Below are 13,534 nucleotides of genomic sequence, written 5' to 3' on the forward strand. Positions count from 1 at the left end.
AGGTGACTTAGCGAATGATGTGGTAGAGTACAACAAGCTGACTAAGTCTGTACACGTGTCTAGTGGCAAGGCTACGTGCTGACTGTTTATGGGTGTCTGTCATGGCACTTATGTTGCAAGGTAGACCATGTGGGTAGGTTGTGGTACTATCGTGTGTCACTGCTTGAGCTATCCATGGACATGGAACTATCTTGTTTTGTAGCGGATGGGGACCTGGTCTTCAAATGTCACATGGCAATGTACTATCGTCAGAGGATTCTGTGCTTGTTGCGTGGAGGGGTGTTTGTTGTTTACGTGGCCTGCATAGTGGCCAACAACTGAAATCTACAGCGATTAGTGTTTTAATCATAGTGTCGACGAAATATGTTGTTGGAGTCGGAAGTCAAATGCAGTAGGCCAAAAAGATGAAATGCCAGTGGGGTTGGGAACTTGATTAATCCCACATGTAGTGTGGGATAGTATGGGGAGGGGCTTAAAAGCCAAAGCCTACAAAATGAAAATAAACAAGCCATGGTGTGAGCTTGGTCGGAAATGCAATTTGGTTGTTGGTTTGCCAGGTAGTATATTGTGCTCGCTGTGGAATGTAGACTTGGTCGGAATGTAGGGCAGTCACCATGATTTGTATGTTGATTGTCATAGAATATTCAGTGATGCCCGCTAAAAATGATATATTCCACCTGCAAGGGCTGGGATTTCACTACCTAGTTCTTGCAAATTTTTTTCCCTACAGGCCCGACAGGTGATTTTTTTTTGAAAGTTTGCAGAAAAAATGTAGGCGTAAATTCAGAGAAATAAAATTAGATCTGAGAAATAAAGTGCAGATCTAATAAATGATCATATTGTAGTTACAAATTGGGGCCTTCGAGTGCCAGTTTGCAAAAAAAATTGCCTCAAATTTGATTATGGCCTAGGGTAGGCGAATTTATAGTCAAATTTCACCGAATCAACGTTCCAAATGCAATGACGAGGTTCGTTTTGGCTCTAGACACTCCCAATGACTGCGATACTCTGGATTTGGGTCAAGGTGTCCTCAGAGAGGTGAAGCAAAATGGTCTCGAACAACTATGTGAAGAGAAATTCCCTCAGCTTTGATACCATGTAAGAATTTGCCTTAGGGCAAAATCACCTAAGATCAAGGAACTCAAGCACAAGCCCAAGAATAGACCAAAAGAGTATGATCAAAATAACAATATCAATTGAATTGATGTAACATCATATCATGTACATACACACTAGGAGTGCCTATGTATAAAGGCCTCTGGAGTGCTTCTAGAATGCCTAGGAGTCAACACACTGATAGGTCTTACAACCAAGCACATGTCCACCAGGAGTGGATTGTCCTCCATTAAGCACATGAGTAAGTGCAATGATGAGAGGATAAGCCTACAAAGGTGCAGTACATAAAATTATGTTGTAGACACCATGTGCTAAATTAAGAGTGCAAATAACTGAGTTGTCTACATGACAACTTAGTTAATTATGCAAACTCCAGTGTTGTAGACGCCATGTGTTGAATTAGAGTTTCTTACATCTGTGTTGTCAACATGACAACTCATAAAAGTACACAAACTCCTAGGTGTCAAACTAATAAATAATAAAATAATGCATTGAACTAAGTAAACTTAAGTAAATTATAAATAGTGAATACTTATTTACACACACACCATTGCACCATCGTGAGTTAGGTTCTTAACTCAACGAATAACCTTGTGATGGTGTGAACAATGACTACGTAGCTATGCAACTTTGACCAGGGTTTGTACTTAACTCTTTACGATAGTGCAGATAATTCACTTTGCATCATCGCTATCTTAATGGACTGCTCTAGTTAGCTTTTGCGTCATCACAACTTAAACTCTGAAGCTCATTTCGATGGAATGTATTGATCAAAACTAGTTTGCATCTATTGAAGGGATACTCCTTCAAAAACTAAATATGAACTAGTCTACATCTATTGAAGGGATATTCCTTCAAAAACTGAATATGAACCAGTCTGCATCTATCAAAGGGATACTCCTTCAGAAACTAAATATGAATGTTTATTTCTAATAACCAAGTAAATGTAACTATCTTAGATTAAGATACTGTTAATGATTGCTAACTTAAGATGGCTCTTCAATAGTGCTACAACCATACATAAAAAACAAGTTATGCAGCAAAAAAATATTTTTCAAATTTTTTTTTTACAAAGAACGAAAAAAAAAACCCATTTCACCACATACCTTTTCTCAATAACTTCCAATCGCTCCTCCCTTTGGCTCCCACCTATTAGCTCCCCAACTTGTGAAGTAGTGCATTCATAAGCTTAGACATATATAGTCTAAAAGACAAAAGAAATATATATCAAAACTTATTATATGCTCACTAGTAATTAAAGATCAACATCTTTTGAACCCTTGGAAGACTCTGCAGACATAGCTTCAAATCCCTGGCTACTACTTCCCCTTAAATAAATGGAAAATCCTAAATGTGATTTAAAGAATGAATAAATTAGTGTAAAAGAGAGAATGCAAAATGCAATATTGATATTCATAAATTTGTATTGTATTGTATTCATCAATTTGTATTGATATTCAATAGATGATTTTTCAACTTATGTTGATGTATTGTATTCGTAGATGCCTAGAGCCAAGTATATTTGTCAGCAAAAAATGGTGAGCATTAAAGAATGTTGGTATACATATGAATTAAAGTATAGAAATGTAGTTAACAAACAATTACAAAAAAAGTACCTGATCAAGGTTGATTGTTGTTGCATTTCTTGATATGGGAGAAGTTACATGATCTAGATAAGCAATAGGACTAAGCATTGCAACTTTCTTTACAAGGCTTGCAAGATTGATGTTTGTGAATCCAACAAATCTTGTCATGGCTCCCTACATTATTTAGATACAAAATTTAGCTAGTTCTATGAAATTTGTTTCTATATATGTATATGTATAGATTGAATTGAAGGTGAGTTTAGAGGTTGTTGATTGCAAAGAGATTTGCTAGCAGGTATAGTGGTCATCATGGAAGAAAATATGGATGCAAGGTAAATTCAAAGGTCATCCATATTCAAGATGTTGGACTGGTTTTTCACATTTTAATTTTTTTACAAAATTACAATGAGAAATCTAGTTATCCATTCAAAATACCTAAATTCTGTTATCCTAATGACTTTTTGCCTTGGATTCCTAAAAGTGGGTTTACATTGTTCATATTTTTAAGAATGCATGGGGGTTTTCTCGCTTAAATTTTAAGGTTTTCTCGCTTAATTTTTCAAAGTCCTAACTTGTTGTTAACCCTTGCAATGATGCAATGAGGACCTCATATGCACCTGACCCACCAAGACATGTGTCAAAAACTCATATTCTCACATTGGTTGCACTTTACGCATCTTCAAAAAGCACGAATACACCAACCATTGATCTAACAAGATCTGATGGTTATGAAAGTCGTGGCCCCTTGAGGTATTCTTAGGGCATAACTTGACTTGCAACCATGTGATTTATGGTTAGTCACAACTTCACAACTTGAAACTGGATGCTATCTTTCTGAACTACAAAACTGCACTGACTGTTGAGATGATCGTGTTGTGCCTTTGCGACCCCTCTAATAGATAAGGAATGAATTGGGGAAATAGAGTGAAAAGAGGTAATCACATCATTGCAACTTCAAAATCTTCATTTGATGCAAAGGAAAAGGACTTAGGGATATAAGGAATGAATAAGGTTTCTACATATCCCTATTAAGTTTGCATGGCAATAAATGAAGACTGAATGCATAAGTCAAGACTTAGTCTAAGGGTTAGCTACTTCCTATATTCAACTGAATTATGTTCAGATCTAGACCAACTTCCACAAAATCATAGGGACTCTCCACACTTTAGGCTCTGCAGGGCCAAGGTGGGTGTACCTTAGGGGTGAGAATGACTGGATATTTTTTGATATTCTTTTTCATAGTTCATTCATTCACACTCTTTTCTCCAAATCTATCCCCTATATCAGTAAATGGTTGTAATTCTTCTTAGATTTGTAATAACTCCTTGATTATAGTAGCTACCTATAATTCAGAGAAATATTATTACAAATAAGTGAAGACCAATAGTTTGATTCTTCATTATAGAAAAGTAAAATTGATTTGATTTATATGTACTTTGTATAACCATATAATTGCATCAATTTGCATCATAACTTATTATCAGTGCATTATCCATTTTTTGTTTAAAGTCACACCAATAAATGCTTGACCTATATAATTACTTTGCAATTAAAATTATTAGTTGTTAACCCAAAACCCCGTTCTTACGATACCCCTCTCAAATTATTTGAAACCCTATTTATGGAAGCAATTACTTAATTCCTTGAATTAAAAGCAACAATAAATTGACATACAACCTATCTTAGTTGCATTAAATTGCATGAACTTTTCTCACTCAATCCTAAAGTAACAAGCATATGAAAATGGAAACAAAATTTAGAGACAAAGATATTCATAACTCCCTCCTTGTATTAATATTCTTTGAAACTAATACACTAGCACTTGCACCCAAAGGAGCAAGGGGTATCCCAATAGTGGCAAAAGGTTGAAGTCTATATAAGATGGTTGCTCATGTATATTTTTATCACAAATTTAATACAATATAAAAGGAACATAAATAGAAAAAAATTAAACGTTGTCAATTTGACACACTTGATTATTAAATTCAGGATACTTAAATTCATATAACAAATGTAGAAGAGGAAAACAAGAAATCTAAGATAGAAATCACAATGTTCATGAGTTACTTTATAATTAATATTAAGTCTAAACAGTCCTTTTTAGAGTGACTGCTTGTTTGCATGAGGGTACTCATCTATTGTCACAACAAAGAAACCTTTACATATTATCATGGAATTATTTGATTGCTTGGTCAAACTTTGCATGTCCACGAGATTTTTTTTCAATAATTTAAAAATCAAAATAAATCATAATACAATTGTTTTCCATTATTTTTTATTAATTAATAATTTAGATGAATGGTGGTACCTACATAGACATTACATAAAGTTTGCACCTTTTAGTTTGGTATTCTTTTTAGTTTCATCAATGAGGATCTTTAGGAAGTTTTTGCACAATATTGTGAAAGGTTAGAAGGATGTTCCAATTTGTCATTAAAGATCACCAAGTTTCATCAGGTCATAGTTAACATATTTCAAATTCAAGCTATGTAGATAAAGCATGCTACAAACATTTTGTCCATGAAACACTTATTTAATAATTAGTTTCATTCAACATAAACATAATAGATGCCCACATCATAATACACATCATAAAATAGAACTATGGTAAACACTGGCATTAATAGCTAACATTGGACATATGTAAATATGCATAAATTAGTAAACTACATCGCATTGCTACAATAGGTTTATTTTCTCCATACCTATATAACACAACAACTTTATACATTAAGGATAGATGATATTGAAATGCATAGATGTGTCCAATTAAAAAACAAAGTAAGCACACATACCTCTCCTTACAATAGTGAGAGATGTTGCAATCAAGATTCTTTCTTTTTTTCTGATAATTTTACATGGATTGTTTTTCATTCTTGAATATTGATCAAACGAGGATGGTGGCTCTATACAAAGGTTGTCTAGTGATTTAACTCTTGATACAAGTGTGAAAGTCAAACCATGTCATTCTAGTGTACGAATATCAATTTTTCTTTTATGAAGTGTCAATCCTTCAGATTATGTATGGTGAGTGCCCATGAGATGGATAATGACATTATCCTATGATTACCCAAGGTTATATGTGTTATAGGTAAACATTTTAGATCTTCTTGGTCCCAAAGTGGGCCACTGTAAGTATCAAACTAGACAACCACATATATTGGTAGTTCTGGGGTTTTACAACTTGGTGTATACACAATATCTACCACCTCCCATAGTGATCTTCTACTCTTAAATTGTACGTCAAAGGCTTTTCAAGTTGTTCTGTTATTGCAAGGAAGATATTGAAATGCATGTAGAAAATGAAAGTAGCGACCTAGATGTGGCATGCTTGGAAAGCAGAAATAAGAAGATTCTGTAGGGTTTGGTTGCTACAATTCTTATAGAAACAATAGTAAGGAGTGGATTATCAACCTATCATCATTCCCTGTTGGAACATTTTTTTTTTCCCACACTTATCATAGATCAAGGATGAGCTAGCGCTTTAGACCAAGGGGCTTTGTAATAAAAATCTAAAATAGTACCTCATTTGCATAACCACATTTCTTCATTATATTGTGTGTGTCGTTGGACATTATTGATCAATTTTTCATAGTCAACACACATATCTCTAGAGAAGATAGAAGTTGTTTCCAATAAGCAAGGATATTCTTGCAACTTAGATCGATGTCATGTGTTGTTTCTACTACATGGAGTATGGGGATTCCATGCATTCACATATGTTTCAAAGAATAACTTCACTCATTCTACTTTCTCATAAATTTTCCAATTGAATTTTCCTATGTCAAGTGCATCACAAATCCAAATGAATCCATATTTGTGGTTCTCTAGAACATTTTGGTCCAATTCAGAACTACCACTTTATCTTCTATACTCTTTTTTCATTCAATTCTTTAAATATCATTTTTGCAACTTCTTTAGTTGTATCCACATCCTCCAAACTGCATTCATTCACCAATAGATGGTCTTCCACAACCATTATACATCTATAAATTTGATGAGCATAATATATTTAAGTATGAAAATATTAACACATTTATGTGGAGATATAGAAATATAGCAATAAAAATAATATGAAAGTAGTTTTTAATTTAAGTATTCATGATTAAATCTATTTTTTACAATTGATCAACATATAAGTCAACCGACAACCTTGTCATTCGCATTCCACTTTCAATTGCATTGTCATCCCATCCATATGTATAATGTTAGTGCCTTTATTCCAAGCTAGTAACTATTAACTCATATTTAATTGATTAATATTACAAAGTCACATCAATAATTATTGAACAAATAGATTCGTTCCACTCAACATTTAAATAAATTAAATATTTAAATATATATATTTATCAAAAGAGACAATATTATTAGATAGTTAAATTGCAATGTAAAATTACTTTTTGTTTTATTATTAATTTACTAAAAGATTTTTAATCTTGATTATCTAAATAATTTCAAAAACAATTGTGTGCCATTAATTAAATTGAAATCATATTATTTGACAATTATATTTTTAAATTTAGATTAAATGAAACTAATTATTTCTTATAAGATCAAAACCATGTTATATATAAAATTAAATTTAAGTTAACACATTTAATCTTCATTAAAATTATTTTATTTCAATTTTATCATATAAACTAAACTTTTATTTATAAAGTTGATTTATTTTGTTATTTAAAAATAAAAAAATAAAAAATTTGACACTCATAATTTATTAATGATCATTAATTTTGTTTCAAATTACATTAAATTTGAATACACCATTCCTTCAAAACTATTTGGATTATGTTGTCAATACTTTTATTTTAGTGAATTTATTTGATGTCTATGTAACTTTTATTATTTTCTTTATTATCTTTCTAAATAATTTTAAAATAATTTACCAAGCAACAATAATTTTTTACTATTTTAATTATACTTCAAATATATTAAAAAAAATTCTAATCATTAATACATTTTTGTTTCTTAGTTTTTGTATTTTTTTAATGTTTTAAAATTAGGAAATTGATATTAGAAAAACATTGTAAAATATCAAAGTTATAGAAACGAAACATAATTAAACCAAAATTTAGAATTCTCAATTATAAAAATAATTTTAATTCTAATTTGACTTCTATAATTATAGAAATTGTAAAAATAAATAAATTGTACAATCATATAAATTATTTTACCTTTTCTTTTATATTTATATAATAAAAAATATATATATATATATTTTTATTTAATTTTAATTTTATGATCTCTACAATTTTGACTTCTGTAAGATAGAGTGAAAAACAATAATTTGTAATATAATCTTATATAATATTAATCAATTGAAAAAAAAAAAAAGATTCTTTAAAACGTAAATTATTTTTGTAATATCATTCAAATTAAAAAACAAAACACAAATTATCACACTAAATATACATAATTATCACAATTTTAAAAAGAAAATAAGTATTTGTAAGTCTAAATTTATTATTATTATATCTCGAATCATTTAAACAATTTAATTCAAATACTAAATCAATTTGAATTTGATATAATTCTAAAATAAATTAATTAGTGTAATATAAATAAGACATTAAGATATTCATAGTTAAAAAATATATTAAAGACATGTTAAAAATAACTGTGATAGTAAGTGAACTACATGCTAGAACACTAGGTAGGCAGGGTGACAGTATGATGGATGGCATCGGGTAGATAAGCCATAGCATCCGATGTAGGTCTCGTATCTCATCGTATTTCTTTAGCCAAAAGAAGGTACATCTAACATGCTTGCCATACAATACATGTCGATCTAGAAAATGATAGTAGAGCACAAAATTCAATAAAAGAACGTATAAGTTTCATTCGATTTTTCATTCAAATTAGAAACAATCTAAAGTTGGTTGTATCTTACAACACTACAATGAAATATGTGAGAGTTCCTAAGAAAAACAATTGCACAAACTAGTTTGTCAAGGCTATATATATTTGAAAGCCAACTCTTGCATTTGGGGCAAGCCTTGAGGAGGTGACGCACACAATTTGGCATACATGGTACTTCACCTCCTTCGCTACCACATCTTTCCAATATGTCATTCATTGGATTGTTGTGTTGGTTCTTTTCCAGAGCTAACGTGGACTCTACTTTGTCCCACACTCCAAACCCTATAATCTACTTCCCCTTGAGGGAGTCAAAGAAAAGCAATCGATCATGCAATACAACATTAAGGGAACAAAAGATGACTTAATGCACAAGTATGGATCTCATTTTTTAAGGGGGTCTTTTTGGACACCTTGGCAAAAAACATGTTGATAAGTCATCATATTTGATGATGTAACCTTGAAGCATTTGCTATCAACAAAGAACTTGTCAGGAAACCGCTATAAATAAATAGGAGCAATTTTTTTTTAAAAAATCATGTAGGATTTTGACAAGCACACAGTTAAGGTGCTCAACTACTAAGTTCTCTCCTACAATCATGGGAACATAATGGATTTGGAATGCAAAAAAAAGCATTTGCATTATAATTAATATTGGGATTTTCTAATATTAGCTACATCTTTCACCTACATCTTTCATGGTATCGTGATAATCTTCAATATTCATAACATTACATTTGAATGGGTAATTCTTTGATTGGACTTAGCTTTTTAAATTAATTTTCTTGGATTCTTTAATCATGATGCTTGTAATGGTTCTCTGTGTGCTTCTTGAGTGTTTCTAGAATGTGGGTTTTTGAATAGGTGATTCAACGTATCTCAGTTTTTGTATGATATGATAAGGTGAAGTGATGGTAGTGAATTTTGGCTCTGCTATCTCACACATCTTGTATTCTCTCATATAACCTAACAAAATTATTAAAAAATATATATGTTAACCAAATAATGGCCACGAAATGTGGAACAACTCATAGTAAAATATAGGATAAATCTTAAAAATCAAGATTTTGCAATAGACAACTGAAGAATCTGTTATTAACTCAAATGCATCATCACAAAATCAAAATCATCAATGGTGTATAAAATGTTGAAATGAACATAAGAATATTGGGTCAATACTTGGTTCCGAATGGAAACTATATGCATCTAATGCATGGATTAAAATATATAAAATAATCGATACAACCCAATTCCAAAGAATGTCAAACTGTTAACTTAAACAAACAGTTACTATAAAACTAGGAAACGCTACATAAATGGAGGTATCAATGGTATGTCTTTGAGCAATGTAACTGGGGATGTTCTTTTCGCATTGTTCAATCTCCAACACCTGGAGCACCTCAATCTCATCCTCAATTACTTTGAAGGGGTTTCCATCCCTCATGGATTGGGAAAACTCAAGATTTTACGCTACACGATCTTTTCATTTGCTAGGTTGAGTGGAGATATTCCCACAGAGCTAGGGAACATGTCTACTTTGCAGTACCTGAATCTTTCCTCAAGCTATCTGAGAATGGAAAACATGCGAACATGGATGAGAAACATGAGAGATTTGAGGGAGATTATCCTTGACAAAGTGAATATGTCAAGCATCGATAGAAATCATGAGTTGGATAGCACCTCTCCACTATGTATTCTCTCACCTGTCTGCGATTGCGTGCTTAACACTTGCAAGGAGCAGTCCCCCTTTCCCTTGCCAAACTCACCAATCTCACCCATCTACAACTTGATGATAATGGTTTCAATGTCTCTTCTCTAATTTTCTATTCTAATGATGAGTCATAGAATATGATTTGTTTCAATGTCTCTTCTCTAATTTTCTATTCTAATGATGAGTCATAGAATATGATTTGAAACATTGATACACAATCTTGAATAATCAATTAATTACCTGTGATGATTTCAAGCAGGAGCACATTACTTATCTGGGGGCCATGCTGAAAGGCCTAACCACTTATTCTAGCATTAGAGAGAGTTCCTCCAATTGGTAAATACAAATAGTCCACAAAGGACCTTAGAGCCACACCTTCCTATAGAGTTGCATGCAAGACGTTGATCTAGAGCTCTCCTCCATTGACATCTACATGCGACTCATGTTTGTGCACTTTGATGCCTCTTAGAGATCCCATGTCAATCACCACACCTTTTCTACCTGAGCTTTCCCATGTATTGGATGGCCATGCCCTCTTGGAGCAACCACGAGCTTATAATCTGGGCTCAATCCATACAACCACTCCATGAGATTCTCCATGTCTCTTACAAACCTAGGATACAACCTAGCTGCAGAAGATAAATGCTTCATGTTTCCAAAGTTTCTGGCTGCCAAATAGGTATTGTAGGTATCAATACACCAATAGTTTGGACTTTGAGAGCCCAAAAATAACTTGGGATCCACTGTCAAGCCAAGAATCCCAAAATAATTTCCTATTCAAGATTCCAATTGATATTGAAAATAGCTATTGTTTACTTTACGCCGTTCATGAAGGTTGTTTACAGAAGGTAGGTGGTCAAAAACATGAAATCAATATACAGATCTCACATATCTTTAAAAGATCTATTGAAATCAATATACAGATCTCACATATCATTAAAAGATCTATTGAGAAATATAAAGATCTAAGATCTAAAATATCACAATAAATATGGTTGGTCAATAAGATTGATTTGAGATTTGCATTGATTTCTCATTGAGAGTGGTTTTCAACTTGGTAAACAACCAATAGTATCTGGTTTGAATGAATGGATGGGTTTGGCTAAAATGCCCACCTATAATAGCCTATCAGCTAATTACTGGTATAAACTCAATAACAACTCTAGATATGACAGACTTGTTATTCAATATTCTTAGACTTGCAAAATTGAATACATCATACAATTAACACAAAGAAAATTGGACCAAATATAGACAACAACATAAACACTAAAAGTTATACAGACTTCAGACCCTCCTCTAGCCTTGGGAACTCACTTATATAGTGTGGGATGCAAGAAGCTATGGACATAGAGGGAAAATAACATCTGTCCTTAGAACAAAAGAAAGAAAGAAGGACAAAAGATGTCACTATCACAAAAATACAAAATTTGGTGCTCACTTGCAACTTTACAAAAAAATGTCTTTATCACTAATCTTCTTGTGGTGGGACCAGTTTTGGCAACTGCTTGTTGATCCACTGCATTGGGTGATTGGCTCTGTTGCATATGTTGCTCTTCCAACTGTGGAACCACTTGGCTTATACTTGATATATCAAGTTCAATGATCTAGGTATTTATCACAATTGGTCGATCCTTTGCCATTTCATCATTTTGAACTACCATGTCCATAGTTGCAATTGGTTTTTCTTCATCTAATCTCTATGTTTGCACCAATACTTCAATTAACGACACCTTTTCTGTAGCAATAGACTTGTCCGCATTTTCTCCTTCAATTGCCTCTTTTAATAACTATGTTAATGCTAGAGCTTAATCAGTTACCCACTTGTCAAAGAGTGTATCATTAGGTCAATTAAAACTCAATATTTCTTGTTCCTTTCTCAAGACATTTCCTCTAGTTGTCCTTATTTCTTCAAAAACTTGTTTAAAAGAATCAAAAAGTAATTGTACTTGTACCACTTCCTCTATAACCAAATATAATTTTTATCATTTACAACTATATTAAGCTTGATGCTCATTAATTCATTCAATTCTTTATCCCATTCCTCCTTTTCTCTTATTTGGCCTCCACCTTTAAGTACATGTGGAAAGAGATCAAATTTTTTACCAAGGTATTTCAAGAAACAATTATTTATTTTTATCTACTAAAAATTTCTCTTACAACCAAAATCTAAGAGATCAATAGCCTGGTCAAAAGTTCTTTCAACTCATTCATTAGAAAAATCAATCACATGACAACAAAGGGCTGTAATGATATCATCCCTACTAATCCATTTGTCCAGATTTATCCTTAAATTTGCCTCATTATTCATTAACTCATTCCATATCTCTACTGATTTTGACAATTCTAAATAAAATGAAGGCCAACTAACTCTGTCCACTAGATACGAAATTGTATCTTTGAGTCTATCTTCATGCTTGATGCCCAATTCCACATGCAATGAAATTTTTTTTGCCTTCTCATCAAGTTCCTCTTTTGTATACATTTATGGCTCTTGAGGAGTACTAGGAATATCTAAAATTGGGATGGTATTAAAAGGTGGTACTGGAGGAGGAGGATAAGCAATCCCAAGCTGACCAGATTGTGTACCTACCTTTGTTTTCCCAAACTGTTTATCCATTTGTGCAATCATGCTTCCCAGTTGGTTGATTTTCTTTCCTCTTTCTTCATAGGAATCCAAGACCTTTTCAAATTTATCATTTAACTCCAAGAATTTATTCTTGTCTTTAACAACAACAAGCCACTTTGTCACTATCTACCTCCTTTGCCCTGTAAACCATGAGATTGCATGTGTGCTCAGAATTTGAGACCTCTTAAATTCTGGCCTTGTCTCTCTTCTAAATAGACCACATGACCAAGGCTTGATGGTCATCACTATATTTTAACTCTTTATGGGCTTGCAAAACTTCCTCAGTTTTGAACTGGGTGTCTTTTTCCTTTCTAACTGCATCAAAGATCATTGCATTATCAATGTCCCATTTAGGAAGTATCATGATCCCTGAGTCCTTTAGCGGTTGTATCATCTTAAAATGGAAGCACTTCCATGTTAAGAGTTTTTAGGTCTCTAAGTAAGTGGTTTGGGGTCATGTCAAGCGCCTTGAATGGGTCTTTGGCTTATATCTAGATTTTTCCCATGTTCTGCCCCTTTTCCACTTTCTTTCTACACTTTTCTAGCATTCTAGATTGAAATCCTGAGATTTTTGACTTTTGGGTCAAGGATGACCTTAGGGTCAAGATTTTACCTTGAACTAGGTTAAGGATGACC

The sequence above is a fragment of the Cupressus sempervirens genome, chromosome 11 (assembly GCF_028749045.1).
Source record: "Cupressus sempervirens isolate cs-2001-9-10 chromosome 11, ASM2874904v1, whole genome shotgun sequence".
In the NCBI taxonomy this organism is placed as follows: domain Eukaryota; kingdom Viridiplantae; phylum Streptophyta; class Pinopsida; order Cupressales; family Cupressaceae; genus Cupressus; species Cupressus sempervirens.